Below are 13,103 nucleotides of genomic sequence, written 5' to 3'. Positions count from 1 at the left end.
ACAACCTCATTGCAAAGGCTGCTTTATTTCTAGATATTATGCTTCTTACTCTGTGGATATACTGGAATGTTTTAAGCATTCTGCTTCTTTTGATGGTTATTCTTTGAGAAGAGTTTTTAAATAGTTTGTTGTATAAATTATTAAAGATTCCGAAAGAGAAGCTAGTGTTGTTAACAGGCTACTGCAAAGAATCAGCCCAATTGTGTAACTTTGCCCATTGATCTTTCCCAGGATTTACATAATATAATAGACATTAACATTTGATTTTTATTGTTAATGTACTGTACTTTTTAACCATTGAATTTTTTTTCAGAACTATTTATTTGTTGATTATAATTATTGACATAATTGAAATTATGTGCTACCAGCAAAAACAAATTTTAGAAAATAAAAGATTTATAATTTATTTAACATTGTATTGCTTGTCTAGAGTTAGTAGCTGTGGTATCTGAATGATATAATTTGCCAAATCATTTTCAGACGAATCCTGCATTTATAACCACGCAAGATTGCACAGTGAGACAGCATTTTCCAATGCAGTACCCAGCACACACTACAAAGATTTACAGATATCCAAGAACTGACCTTCAGGAAGTATATGTGAAGAGATGCAGTCCATCAAAAATTATTTTAATAGTGCTTTTAATATTGGTCATATCTGGAGGAGCTGCGGCCATTTTGTGGTACTTTGTTTGTAAGTAAAACAAAAAATTCTGAAGTTGTCATTTGAAATTTTAATCACGGAATTGTGGTTTAGTAAACCTTTATGTAGTTTTGGGAGGCATTTTGTAGCCAAGGTGTAAATAGGTATTTTAACTGATATTACACAATGTTTAATGTCAGTTCTATCCCCCTCCTGTCTTCTTCTGTTACCACTCTCGCCTCTTATAACTTCTCACCTGCCTTTCACCTCGCCCTCCTCCTTCCCTTTCTCCTACGGTTCACTTTCCTCTCCTATCAGATTTCTTCCTCTCCAGCCCTTTACCTTTCCCACCCAGCTGGCTTCACCTATCACCTGCTAGCTAGCTTCCTTCCCCCCTCCACCCTTTCATTCTGATGTCATCCCCTTTCCTTTCCTGTCCCGAAGAAAGGTCTCAGTCCGAAACGTCAACTGTTTTTTTTCCCATGGATGCTGCCTGACCTGCTGAGTTCCTCCAGTATTTTCTGTGTGTTGTTTTCAACTTCCGGCATCTGAAGAATTTCTTGTGTTTATTAAACAATGTTGGCTGGCTGGTGGTGTAGTGGCATCAGCGTTGAACTTCGGAGTGAAGGCTCCCGAGTTCGAACCCAGCTTGCTCTCCAGGCACGCTTTCCACCTGTGCTGGGTTGAGCGTTGAGCTAGCAATTCGACCTCGTAAAAAAGAAGTTGCCTGCTATAGAAACATCAACAGCAAAAAGTTGATGGCCTCTGCTCTCTGGTGAGTTTAAAAGGCAATTTCCTTCCTTCCTTCCTATTAAACAATGTTAGTGCAATACCCAACACAAAGGAGACCTTGATCAAATGGTTCCATACTGGATAAACTCACTGAACAGTCAGGGAAGTGTCTCTCATACACATTTGTTTGTTTGTTTCTGATAATTAGGCTGGTTTGATCTATAAGCTTCATGTATAGTATTTGTAGTGATTCTTGCTCCTCACCTGTTCCATGGCTTAATATTTACACAAACTGTCACGCTGTTTGTAATTTAAAATGATTTCTAGATTTAAACTTTGTATTTAAATGTATGATATATTTGCAAAGCTAGGTTCCTGACACATCTTACAATTCATTGACTTTTTTTTTAATAACCTTCAACTAACAGTAGTGCAAGTCCTAAAATGGGAGAGCATATTCTGCACTAGCACCCCAACCCAGTTATTGAAGAAGTTCATTTAAAAGATCAGCATAATTTGGTCAGTTGTTTGGTGGCAGTTACTGAATCATTTTTTGTGTCCTCTGGTGTGATGTACCTCCCTACTCCCTTCACAGTTTCAAAGAGGGTATGATGGGTTTTATTTTCAGAATATTCTTTCGCGTGTTTTGTAGAAGGACAGGGGGAGAAGTCTTCAGCTGCTCAATGAATCGTGCCTTGCTTCATATGGAGTAGAAAGACAGGATCTAAATTTTATATCATATCAGAATGTAGTGTAGTACTCGGAGGAGCTGAAAGTGCTACATTTGAGCTTTGCTCCATTCACATCGGGATTGTTGCACCATGCACTCTGTTTTGCTTCCTGTGTAACATTTCCCAATCAGAAGTCTGGAGGGTGAATGAGTTGTTGGCCACGAGTGACAGATATACAATAGTTTTTTTTTCTAATTGACTCCTCTGAGAAGTTGAAATCGTGTATTAACAATGCATTGGAATCCTAGTGTGCTGTAGCAGCAGCAGAACCTCACCCATAAGCCTACAAATTAATAGCTGTTGGACAAAGTTAACAGAGTTGTTACCAACAAACTTGGTCAAATTCTCTATATACAAAACTAAACAACTTTGATATAAGTTCCCTCAAAAGCACCTGTTGGCTTAATTTGATACTATTATATTTGTGAAATGAATAATCACTCCTTCATAAATTCCTGCTTTTCCTCCAGCTACTGACATTGAATTAGTTGTTTTGTTTTAGAGGACAGTGGTTTTAAAAACTTTTCTCTATATTGATTGAACAATGAAATTTTCTATCTTATATTTTTTCATGTATCTATTCGTCTAATACGGTTGCTACATAATATTTAATTCAATCTGCCTCTTCATACCATCCCAGATGAAACTCGTGTGATAATACTTTATCCCAAAGTCTTACTTAAGAAGGCAATTTATCAGATAAAACATTAGTAATTAAATAGATTGCCTTTCTAATCTGGCTTTAACATGATTGGTTTCCTTTTTAATCATAGATATCCAGCATTATTGAGTATACATACTTTTCCTTCACTTCTAGAAAATTGCTTATGATCTTTTTTGTTTTAATTAGGAGAAATAGTGGTAACATTATGTTTTAATTTAACTTGCCCTTCAGGTATGTCCCAGGTTTTCTGAAGAACTTCAGTGCCTGCAGACTAATTTACCTAAAATATAAAATTCTGTTAAATTCAGGCAAAACAAAAACAGGCAACTTCTTGCTCTACCAAACAATTGAAGCAAAAATATTGCACGTGTTTTAACTGCAAAGTAAAAAGCTTTTTCAGTAAATTTAAAGAATGTCTCAAGATGTTGGCTCCAACCAACAGGGAAACTTCTTGTCCTGATCATCTTTTTCTACGACTGAAAACAGTGCTAAACATTAGGAACACTATAAATGCAGGTCTACCCTGTGAGTGAGTGAAATATAGGTGTTGCACAGTTACAGACCGACACGGGGCGTGGGATCCTGCTCGGGGAAGTGGTCATTGGAAGCTGTACACTCAAATGCAGGAGTATGGTAAGCACGTCGATATTAAAGTGAGTCTTAAAGCAGATCCCTGCAGGCCCATGCTCATGGCAGTTCTACTTGCCAACGTCTGATTGCTGGAAAATTCCATTCCTGATGAGCTGATGCTTACTCTGCATAATTTGATGCATCAAGTGATGTGACATTGAGGAAAGCCCCGCTCCCCCTGAGGAACAGGACCCTCTCTGACTGCAGCTGAGGTGAGGATGATCCTAGCCAGGGTAAGCCCAAGCAAAGCCGTAGGGCCAGAGAAGTCGGGTGCTGAGGGACTGTGCGGGTCAGCTAACAGAGGTCTTAAAGACATTTTTTAACATTTGCTGAAATAGTTCACTGTCCCTGTAGGCTTGGAGGCAGCCACCCTCAGTGTGCTGCCCAAGAGGGCAGAGGTAACTGGCCTAAGCAATTACAGCCCAGTGCCACTGACCTCAAAATCGTGAAGTGCTTTGAGTGGCTGGCAGTGAATCATATAAAGTGCCACCTTCCAGCTGCTTTGACCTTTCCAGTTCATCTGCCACTCAAACCGGTCCACTAATGATGCCATAGCCTTGCCCCTCTACTCTGTCTTGTCCCAACCAGAAAACGATGCCTCGTGCCATGCTGCTGTTCATCGACTTCATCTCTGTGTTTAACATACTCGTCCCTCAGAGGCCGGCGGGTAAACTATCCTCATTGGGTCTCAACACTCATCTCTGTAAACCAATCTTGGACACCTTAATGGAATGACCCCAGTCAGTCCAAGTTGGCTGCAACATCTCAAGCTCCATCACGCTGAGCACTGGTGCCCCCAGGGCTGTGTGCTCAGCCCGCTGCTGTTCACACTGCTGACTCACGACTGCACTGCCAGATCCAGCACAAACCGCATCATCAAGTTTGCTGATGATACAACAGTGGCTGGCTTTGGAAAATGATGAGTTGGCATACAGAGGCTTGTCAGATGGTGCAAGAATAACAACCCGTGTCTTAACATGGACAAGACGAAGAAGGTGATTGTGGACTTCAGGAAGGCACAAGTCGACGACTCTCCATGGCACATCAATGGCTCTGCTGTGGAGAGAGTGAGGAGCACAAAGCTCCTTGCTGTGCACATTATGGACAGTCTAACCCCAACCCACAACACTTCCTGAGGCCTCATTCTAACAACTTTCTACAGGAGTACCGTCAAGAATGCCCTGTCTGGCTGGATCATTGTGTGGTACAGAGCCTGCAAGGCAGCAGATCACAAGACTGTACATAGAATAGCAAAACCATTGAGAGGATCACCAGGGTCTCCCCTCCCCCTATTTGTGACATTTACCAGGAGCATTGCAGAGGAAGGGCCCAAAGCCTTGTTGGGAATCCCACCACCCATCCCCCAATCTCTTTGACCCACAACCATCAGAAAGGAGGTGCAGAGGCATCAGGGCTACGACCGCCAAACCGTGTAACAGCTTCTTTCCTCAGGCCCTGAGACTAATGAATACCCTGCCACCACCAAAGTCTTGTCACTAGGTCAGCGAGCTGTTTACTGTACTGTTTACCTGTGTTGCTTGCAGTTTCACAGTAGCTTTTCAAATGCATAGATATACAAATATTAGAAGAGAAGTAAGAAAGAATTAAAAAATTTACCTCAAACAGTCTAACGGGGGGGGGGGGGGTCATCACTTCCCCAGCTATAGGTTGACTCATTATAGAGCCTAATGGCCAAGGGTAAGAATGACCTGATATATCGCTCTTTGGAGCAGCGCAGTTATCTTCGTCTGTTACTAAAGGTGCTCCTCTGTTCAGCCAAGGTGGCATCCAGAGGGTGAGAAACACTGTCCAGAATTGCCAGGATTTTCCGTAGGGTCCTCTGTTCTACCACAGCTCCAGTGTGGCCAGTTTGACTCCTATAACTTATTTACGTAGTATTTTTGTTTATGTGCTATGTGTGTTATATGTTTTGTGGGTGCACTGTGATTTCATTTGGTTATATATGTTCAGTCATGACAATAAACTTGAATTTGAACTTGACATTTGCTCAAACTGTTGTGTTTTAGACAAAGACTCTTTGGTTTATAATAATATGATTGTCTCATAAAACAATGTTAGTCTTAGGAGATTCTGGTTGCTTTTGAAATTACTTGTAACGTATTTTTTAACCTTGTGTTTTGGTCCTTTTGTTGGAGCACTACTTTAATGTATAATAACAATGCTTTTGGGTATTTACTGTGATTGTATTTCTCACATCTACCACCAATTAAGCTTTTCACAGATGCAACTTCTGAATCTCGCGATGGTTTCATTGATTTTTTGCATTCTATCAAATCCGACAGCTAAGATTCCAAATGGTAGAATTTACTTCAGTGGTTCCATACGTCTGCTAGATGTCCTTTTCAGTTCTTCACTAACAGACAGCAAATCCGAGGAGTTCTTGTTCTTAGCCAAACAGGTTGAGGAACTAGTAAGTAAAATTTTGTTATGAAAAGGTTGTATAGTTTTTGTTTCATTCTGGTGTTCAGAAGGTATGGCCATAGGTGAGATTAACATTTTAAAGTACTAAAAATTTAATAGGATGGACAGCTTCTGGTGTAGATTAATCTGGGAACAAATTGCCTTTAATATTCTGCTGATATCTAGAGTTAAATTATCAATTAGCCTTTCCACCCAAATTTAATTTTCATCAACCTTCATAATAGAATGGCAATTTTCTCCGTTTTTTTTTAAAAAGGTGTTATTTGGTATATTTAGGATAGTTCCCTTCTACAAGTTCAAGAAGTGTCCTTCTTGTTAATTCAACCAAAAATGGGTTTACCACCAAACTAAGCCTTTCTGATGGAAAATGGGGGAACGTCCTTCATTAAGGTTACCTATCACTGTGAACTGAACAATACCATGTGTAGCTCAGAAAGGAGGAATGATAATGTTTCCGTAAAGAGATCTTAATAAGTTCAGTACTGTGCAAAAGTCTTAAGCACATATATATAGCTAGGGTGTCTAAGGCTTTTGCACACCACTATAGTAATTTTATGTATTGCACTGTACTGCTGAAAAAAAAGACAGATTTCATAACATATGTGAGTGATGATAAACCTGTTTCTGATATGGGTCTCTGTGGTGGACTGAAAGTGGGAAGGGGGCAGGGAGAGGGGAATCATGATTAGGGAAAATGGGGGGAGTAGGAAGCGCCAGAGAGACATTCTGTAATGAACAATAACCCAATTGTTTGGAATCAAATGACCTTGTCTCGTGTCTCAGTGCTGGGTGTGTCTGCACCCATGCCAACCCCCACCCAGCACTTCATCTCTGCCACCTGTCTCACACCCCTCTTGTGGTACTCCACCCTCACCACTTCCAACATCCTCTGCTCCGCAGGTCCACAAACTTGCCCACTGCTCTACATTGATTAATACAGTATTATATATATACCCCTAAGACTTTTGCATAGTGCTGTACATGGTACAATTAGCAGGTATAACTACAGGAGGCCAAGTGTAGAACCTTGTCACTACTCTTTTAAGATCTGAGCCCTCTTCAGAAATCTGTGTGGCCATATCTTCTGTGAGGAGCTGCCTTTGGTTTAACAATTCCTGTCCTGAGGTTTGACCAATCATGCTCACTGTCCCAAAATCTTCAGTTCCTACCGCTTAGCTATCCATCACAAGACACGTTATCTATATCTGAATTGGCAGTTGCAAGTTTCACTTTTAATGTTGGTGTCCATTCATTCTTGTTTTTTCACAGAGCAGACTGGCCACCTTGGCTTTCCAAAATGGAAAATGGAGCCAGGGCAGGGTGATGGAGAAGGGAGGGGGAATTAATAGTTGCAATTTTAACCATCTTCATGTAGAAAATCAGAAAAGAATTTGGTTTGAAGGAAGAAGCTGGATGCAAGAAAAAGAAAGATTTGTTAAGAGTCTACCACTTTTTCAATGCTTTGGTTTCTGCTGGTGGCCGCTTTAATTGTGGACATCATTCTTGCCCTCAGGAGTGTGTAATACTTTGACTTCATGAGGTTAAAGTTGTGGGGACTAATTACTTGCCTCAGACAGATTTTTATTTGTGAATGTTGTGCTGTTGGTTTGGATGATGCATATTCCATAGATTAAATATTTGGCCCTGCAAAGTGTCATTTTAAAGTTGTACATGTATAAGAAAATGTGGGGATGATTTATATGAAAGATTAGCCAGAGTCCTGAGACTATTGATGAGAGTGTGTGAAATACACCAAGTATTATTTAATATCACTCACATAGTTAGCAGGGCTGGTAATTGAAGAGGCTGTCACTAGTCTTAACCATGCAATTGAAGGTATTTAACACAAGAGATTCTGCAGATGCTGGAAATCCAGAGCAACGCACACACAAAATGCCAGCGTATCTTAGCAGGTCAGTGCATTTGAGGGCTTTGAGACTTTTGCCTAATCAAATCCATAAATTAAAGACTGAGCACTTTTCAGTGAATTCAACAAATTGTTTTTTCCCTCTGTGCTTTATACCTAAAGAATTTTCTGGTCATCGGCGAAACCATTTTGTCATCCAGAAATATGTTAAATACTGGGCTCTATCACCAAATCCGGGTGTCATTCATGCTTTATTGCTTTGTTCCACAAATGGGTGTCATTCTTGCTTTCTTCTACTTTCTCTTGCAGGGCACCAAGGCAACTTAATGTCCCTTAAAACGTATAGACTAGGGTTAGACAGTGCTTGAGAGTGCTTGCTAATCTTATTAGACAGGACTGCGGCTAATCCTTGGTATAGCTCATCACAGATCATTACCACATCTCCTTACTAAGCATAACCTCAAAACCACACTTTACTCACTGCTAACCTTGCATCATTCAAACCATAATGATGCTTTAAGGTAATAATTCATGTGGTTCCAAATGAAATCGTAAAGTGCTGAAGATTTTTTGGCCAGTCAGATAGTATTTGTGACCTGAAACATCAATCTGTTTCTCTCATCACAGATGTTACCTGACACGCTGGGTATTTACAGCACTTTCTGTTTTCATTTGACATTTCTAGGTTGTTCTGGGTTTTGATTTTCAAACAATAAAGGTTGATAGGTTCTTGATTAGTCAGGGCGTGAAAGGTTATGGAGAAAAGGCAGGAGAATGAGGTTAAGAGGGAAATAGATCAGCCATGATGAAATGGCGGAGAAGGCTCGATGGGCCGAATGGCCTGATTCTGCTCCTATGTCTTATGGCTAATCACTGCAATCATGATAGTGAGAATCATTATTAAATATAATTATTCATTTAGTTCTCATATTCCTGATTAAAAAATAACTTGTTCACAGCTTGGCTATTCTTAGAAATAACTATGCAATTTTATAAAACATGATCATACAGCCTTACAGCTATATTTTATTTTATGTGTTTGGCAGTTGACAGAGATATTTAGAAGATCACAATTGGCACAGAGCTTTGTCAGTGTCAACGTTACCTCCTTTAGGTATGAATCAGTTTCTTAAGGTTTTCTTCCCACAGCTCAACTTTCTAAGAGGTTTTTAAATGTTAATGTGTTAAAATATTTGAATAGATGATAAAAACTGTAAGTTATTTATTGTCTTACAGCGAATTCAAGAGCTGGAATATAATATGTACAGATGTATAGAACATAGGAAACCCACAGCCTTTCGGCCTGTATTAATTAATACTTTTTACAGTTCATTGATATTATCAATAATAATTGCTGTCCTTTCTGTTTTGGATAACAAGATTATTTTCAACAAACAGATTGAAATCTGGGAAGCTATGTAACTTGACAGATCCACCAAAATAAATAAGAGCCAGCAAATAATCTTAAAATTAATATAGGTTGTATTTACATAGCATGTTTTTGTTAGAAAAAAATGCAAGCCATTTCATAAATGATAGAAGAAAATGGGCTGTAGATCAAACAAAAATGGAAATAAGAAGGGGTAACTAAGAATTTAACCAAAACAGGAGGTTTTCACAGGAATAAGTGGTAAGAAGGCATTAGGGTTGAAAAGGGGAATGTTGAGGATTGAGATCCCTGTGAGTAAAGGTATGACCACTTATATTAAAAAAAAGTGTAGAACACAAAAGTAATGGTCAATGTGAAGGGATGTACATTAAGTATTAAGATAAAATAAAGGGGAGCCATAAAACTTTGGATTTGCATTAGATTGTCACTTTATTGATCTCCCATTCTACTCTTTCTGATATTCAGTTTCAAGGGTGCCTGATAAGGTAGCTCCTGTTCATCTGTAGCAACTAAAGAAGCATGCCTTATCCACAAAGTTTGGGATAATGGAGGATCAACAGGTCTTTGAGAAAGGGGATGGTGGCCAAATGGATCTTGGTACGGAATGAAAAATAAAACACAGTTGAGGTTTATGGACATTCACTAACCTCAAGCCATTAAAGGTTACTTAGAATTTAATAAGCACAGACAAATGGGCAAGAGTCCTTTCTGAGTTGCTTTTATTGTGAAATCTGTGATTCTTGTCCCAAAAAGCATCCCCATTATAAGGTCCATTGTCAAAACATGTAGATCCTGTATACTCAGTATTACACTTGTAAAAATTCATTCATTGAGGCAATGTTTAGGTTTGGGCAATATTTATGTTATTTCCCACAAGTAAACAAAGCTCACTATAAATGGACTTGGAGAATTTGTGGATTATAGATGGTACTGTGTGGAATTTTTGTAATGGGCATTTTTAATGAAATCTACTGTATCTTTTTTCCACAGTGAAGGAAGTGTTTTAGCTTACTTTGTGATTGCATTCAATGTGGGTAAAAAAACACTTCTAGAAGATAGCCAGGTCCTACATGCAGATGATGTGATTAAGGTATTGAGGAAAACTTCTGAATCTAGCACTCCTGCAGTATTCCTGGGAAACCTGCTTATAGATGTTAATTCCATTGACATTTATGGTATGATTTTTCTCCTATGATATTAAATCTCATAATTAGAAATATGATAGATGTTACTTTATATATTTGGGAACTTGGGAACAATCAGTCCATGCACATTTGTAATTAGATTGGCAAAAATTAAACACAAAATACATGCTACATGTATATGTTAAATTAGGTTCTCTTTAAGGAGGTTTTCAGAAGGAAGAGGCATTAAATTTGCCACATATTGCAAATGTACTTTTGGAATGTATTACCTGAAAGATACTTTCTTTCATTTTTTGATCAGAATGCAGACACCAAAATGATTTGGTCTAAAAAATTGTTATGTCTAATCTATAAAACAAAATTTTAATTTATTATGAAAATAAGAAATCAATTCCAACGTTTCAGTGATGAACATCGAACTAGGTCTGAATGGCTGTCACTATTTAAAGATTTTGAGTTTCTACAAAATCTCCATATAATTATGAACTGTTCCGTGATCTTACTGATTATCCTTTTGTTTTGAAGTTTTTATTTTGATAACTAGAACTTTTTGAATATTATTAATGCATCTGTTTTCAATATTTCTGTTGCAGAACTAGAACATAACATGTATTCTTTCTCATTGGAAGAAGGTACATAATCTTTTATGGAATTAAATTGCTTGCAACTTTTTTTTCTGCTTAACTGAAGGTTCCTGTCCTATTGTGCCTATAAAGTGTCAATAAAACACTCGCAAAACAGAGAGTATAACCCAAGCAAACATAAATTGGTGACATATCTTTCACAAATATAGCCTTTTAAAATAAATAATTATATAAGACATTTTAATCTTAATGCACGAAGATTTTACTGCACGATTTGAATTTCTGCTGGAATCTCTCATATGACAGAGTTTAGTTCTAATTCCAATATGTTTCAACCTGTCAGACAAACTTAAACTTGTGTACCGAAAGTGCTCAGAATTTGCTTCTTGTTATCCCTTTAAACTCACTGGGTTCACTAGAATATTAATCATATGACTGTACAACACGCTTTAAAAAGTGAAATAAGAGTAATGTAGTAATTAAGAACATTTGCTTGTCCAATATTATCGAAGTCCTGAGGATACCATTTATCAGATTTGTAATGTAATAAGAAAGTAAAGAGATTGGAATCATTTATGATAACTCATTTGGTGCAATTTATAACAATTAAATTATTTTAACTAAATTTCAATCCCTGTGAGTGGCAAATTTAAAGATGACTTGATACTGGCAGGGCAAACAAGTACTGCTCTGTTCTTATGCCACTTGTTCTCAGTATAAAGTTGAGTAGATGAATATCAAAGAAAAATACACATGCTGGAAATCTTTTAAAAAAACCAAGTGCTGGGAATACACAGCAGCTCTGGAAGCAACTGTGAGAGGAGTAACAGAATTAATGTTTCAGGTCAAAGACTATTCAGAACAAGGATGGTTAAAATACAGGCTCGCTCTGTTGTAGAGAAAATGCGTAGGTTTATTTTTAGAGCCCTTCTTAAATAGTGGAACAACATTAGCTAACCTCCAGCAACACACACAAAAAATGCTGGTGAACGCAGCAGGCCAGGCAGCATCTATAGGAAGCAGTACAGTCAATGTTACGGGTCGAGACCCTTCGTCAGGAGCAACTGAAAGAAGAGAATCCTCCGGTACATCACCTCTCGCTAGAAAAGATTTAAATATCTCTGCCAGGGCCCCTGAAATTTCAGCACTAGCCTCCCACAGGATCTAAGGGAACACCTTGTCAAGTCCTGGGGATTTTCCATCCTAATTTTCCTGAAGACAGCAAACACCTCCTCCTCTGTAATCTGTACAGGGTCCATGAGGTCAATACTGCTTTGCTCACTTCTGTAGACCCTGTGTTCATCTCCTGAGTAAATACAGAGGCAAAAAATTCTCTTAAGATCTCCCTCATCTGTTTTGTTTCTAAGCATGAATTACCATTCTGATACCCCAGAGGACCAATTTTTTTTCAAAAAAATATTTATTTATTGAGACACAGCACAGAATAGGCCCTTCCGGCTCTTTGAGGCATACCTGTTGTTGAGTGGGATGGACACAGAGGTACTCTGCACTGGCTCCTTAACCCCCTTTCCCCTTCCTGACCCTCACCCAGTTTCCTGTGTCCTGCACCTTGGGTGTAACCACCTCTCTGTATGTCCAATCTATCACCCCATCAGTCTCCCGAATGATCTGGAGTTCATCCAGTTCCAGTTCCAACTCCTTAAAGCGGTTTCCCTGTCTTCCCACGTCCTGCAAGAGGAGCATTCAACCATACTGCCTGGCACCCCGACTGATTTAACTGAAAAAATATAAAGAAGGAAAAACAATAAATAAACTGTAGGGACAACATCTACCTACAGCTTCTCACTTTCTGTGACTGAAGCCTCAAAGAGCTAGAGCCTCAAAATCCCTCTCTAACAATGTCCACTCCAACAATGGCTGCTCCACATGTCTCTAGCTTATTTTAATTTGTTTTAAAAGTAGCAGAGTTTTGATAAGTTTCACATGGTATTCAATAAAGGAACTTCTTTCAAAGCACAAAACAAAGTTCATAAAAGATGTTGAAATTTGACAGCCAGCCATCACACACACACACACACACACAAAAAAAGAATCTGCACAGAGCGGAACATGCAGTTGGTTCACAATGTGATAATTTCAGAAAATCAACTTTTCATGATTAAGGCTGAAGTCAGCCAAGTACAGACAGTGTCAAATGGTGGCCATATATGCAGCAGCAGTTGCATTTGGTAAAGTTAACTTACCTGCTGTCCATCATTCTAATGACGGAGTTGATAATATGACCTTAATTCTATTATCTAATTGACCACTAATT

The sequence above is a fragment of the Mobula hypostoma genome, chromosome 6, assembly GCF_963921235.1.
Source record: "Mobula hypostoma chromosome 6, sMobHyp1.1, whole genome shotgun sequence".
Lineage (NCBI taxonomy): Eukaryota > Metazoa > Chordata > Chondrichthyes > Myliobatiformes > Myliobatidae > Mobula > Mobula hypostoma.
Note: the sequence above shows the minus strand (reverse complement) of the source record.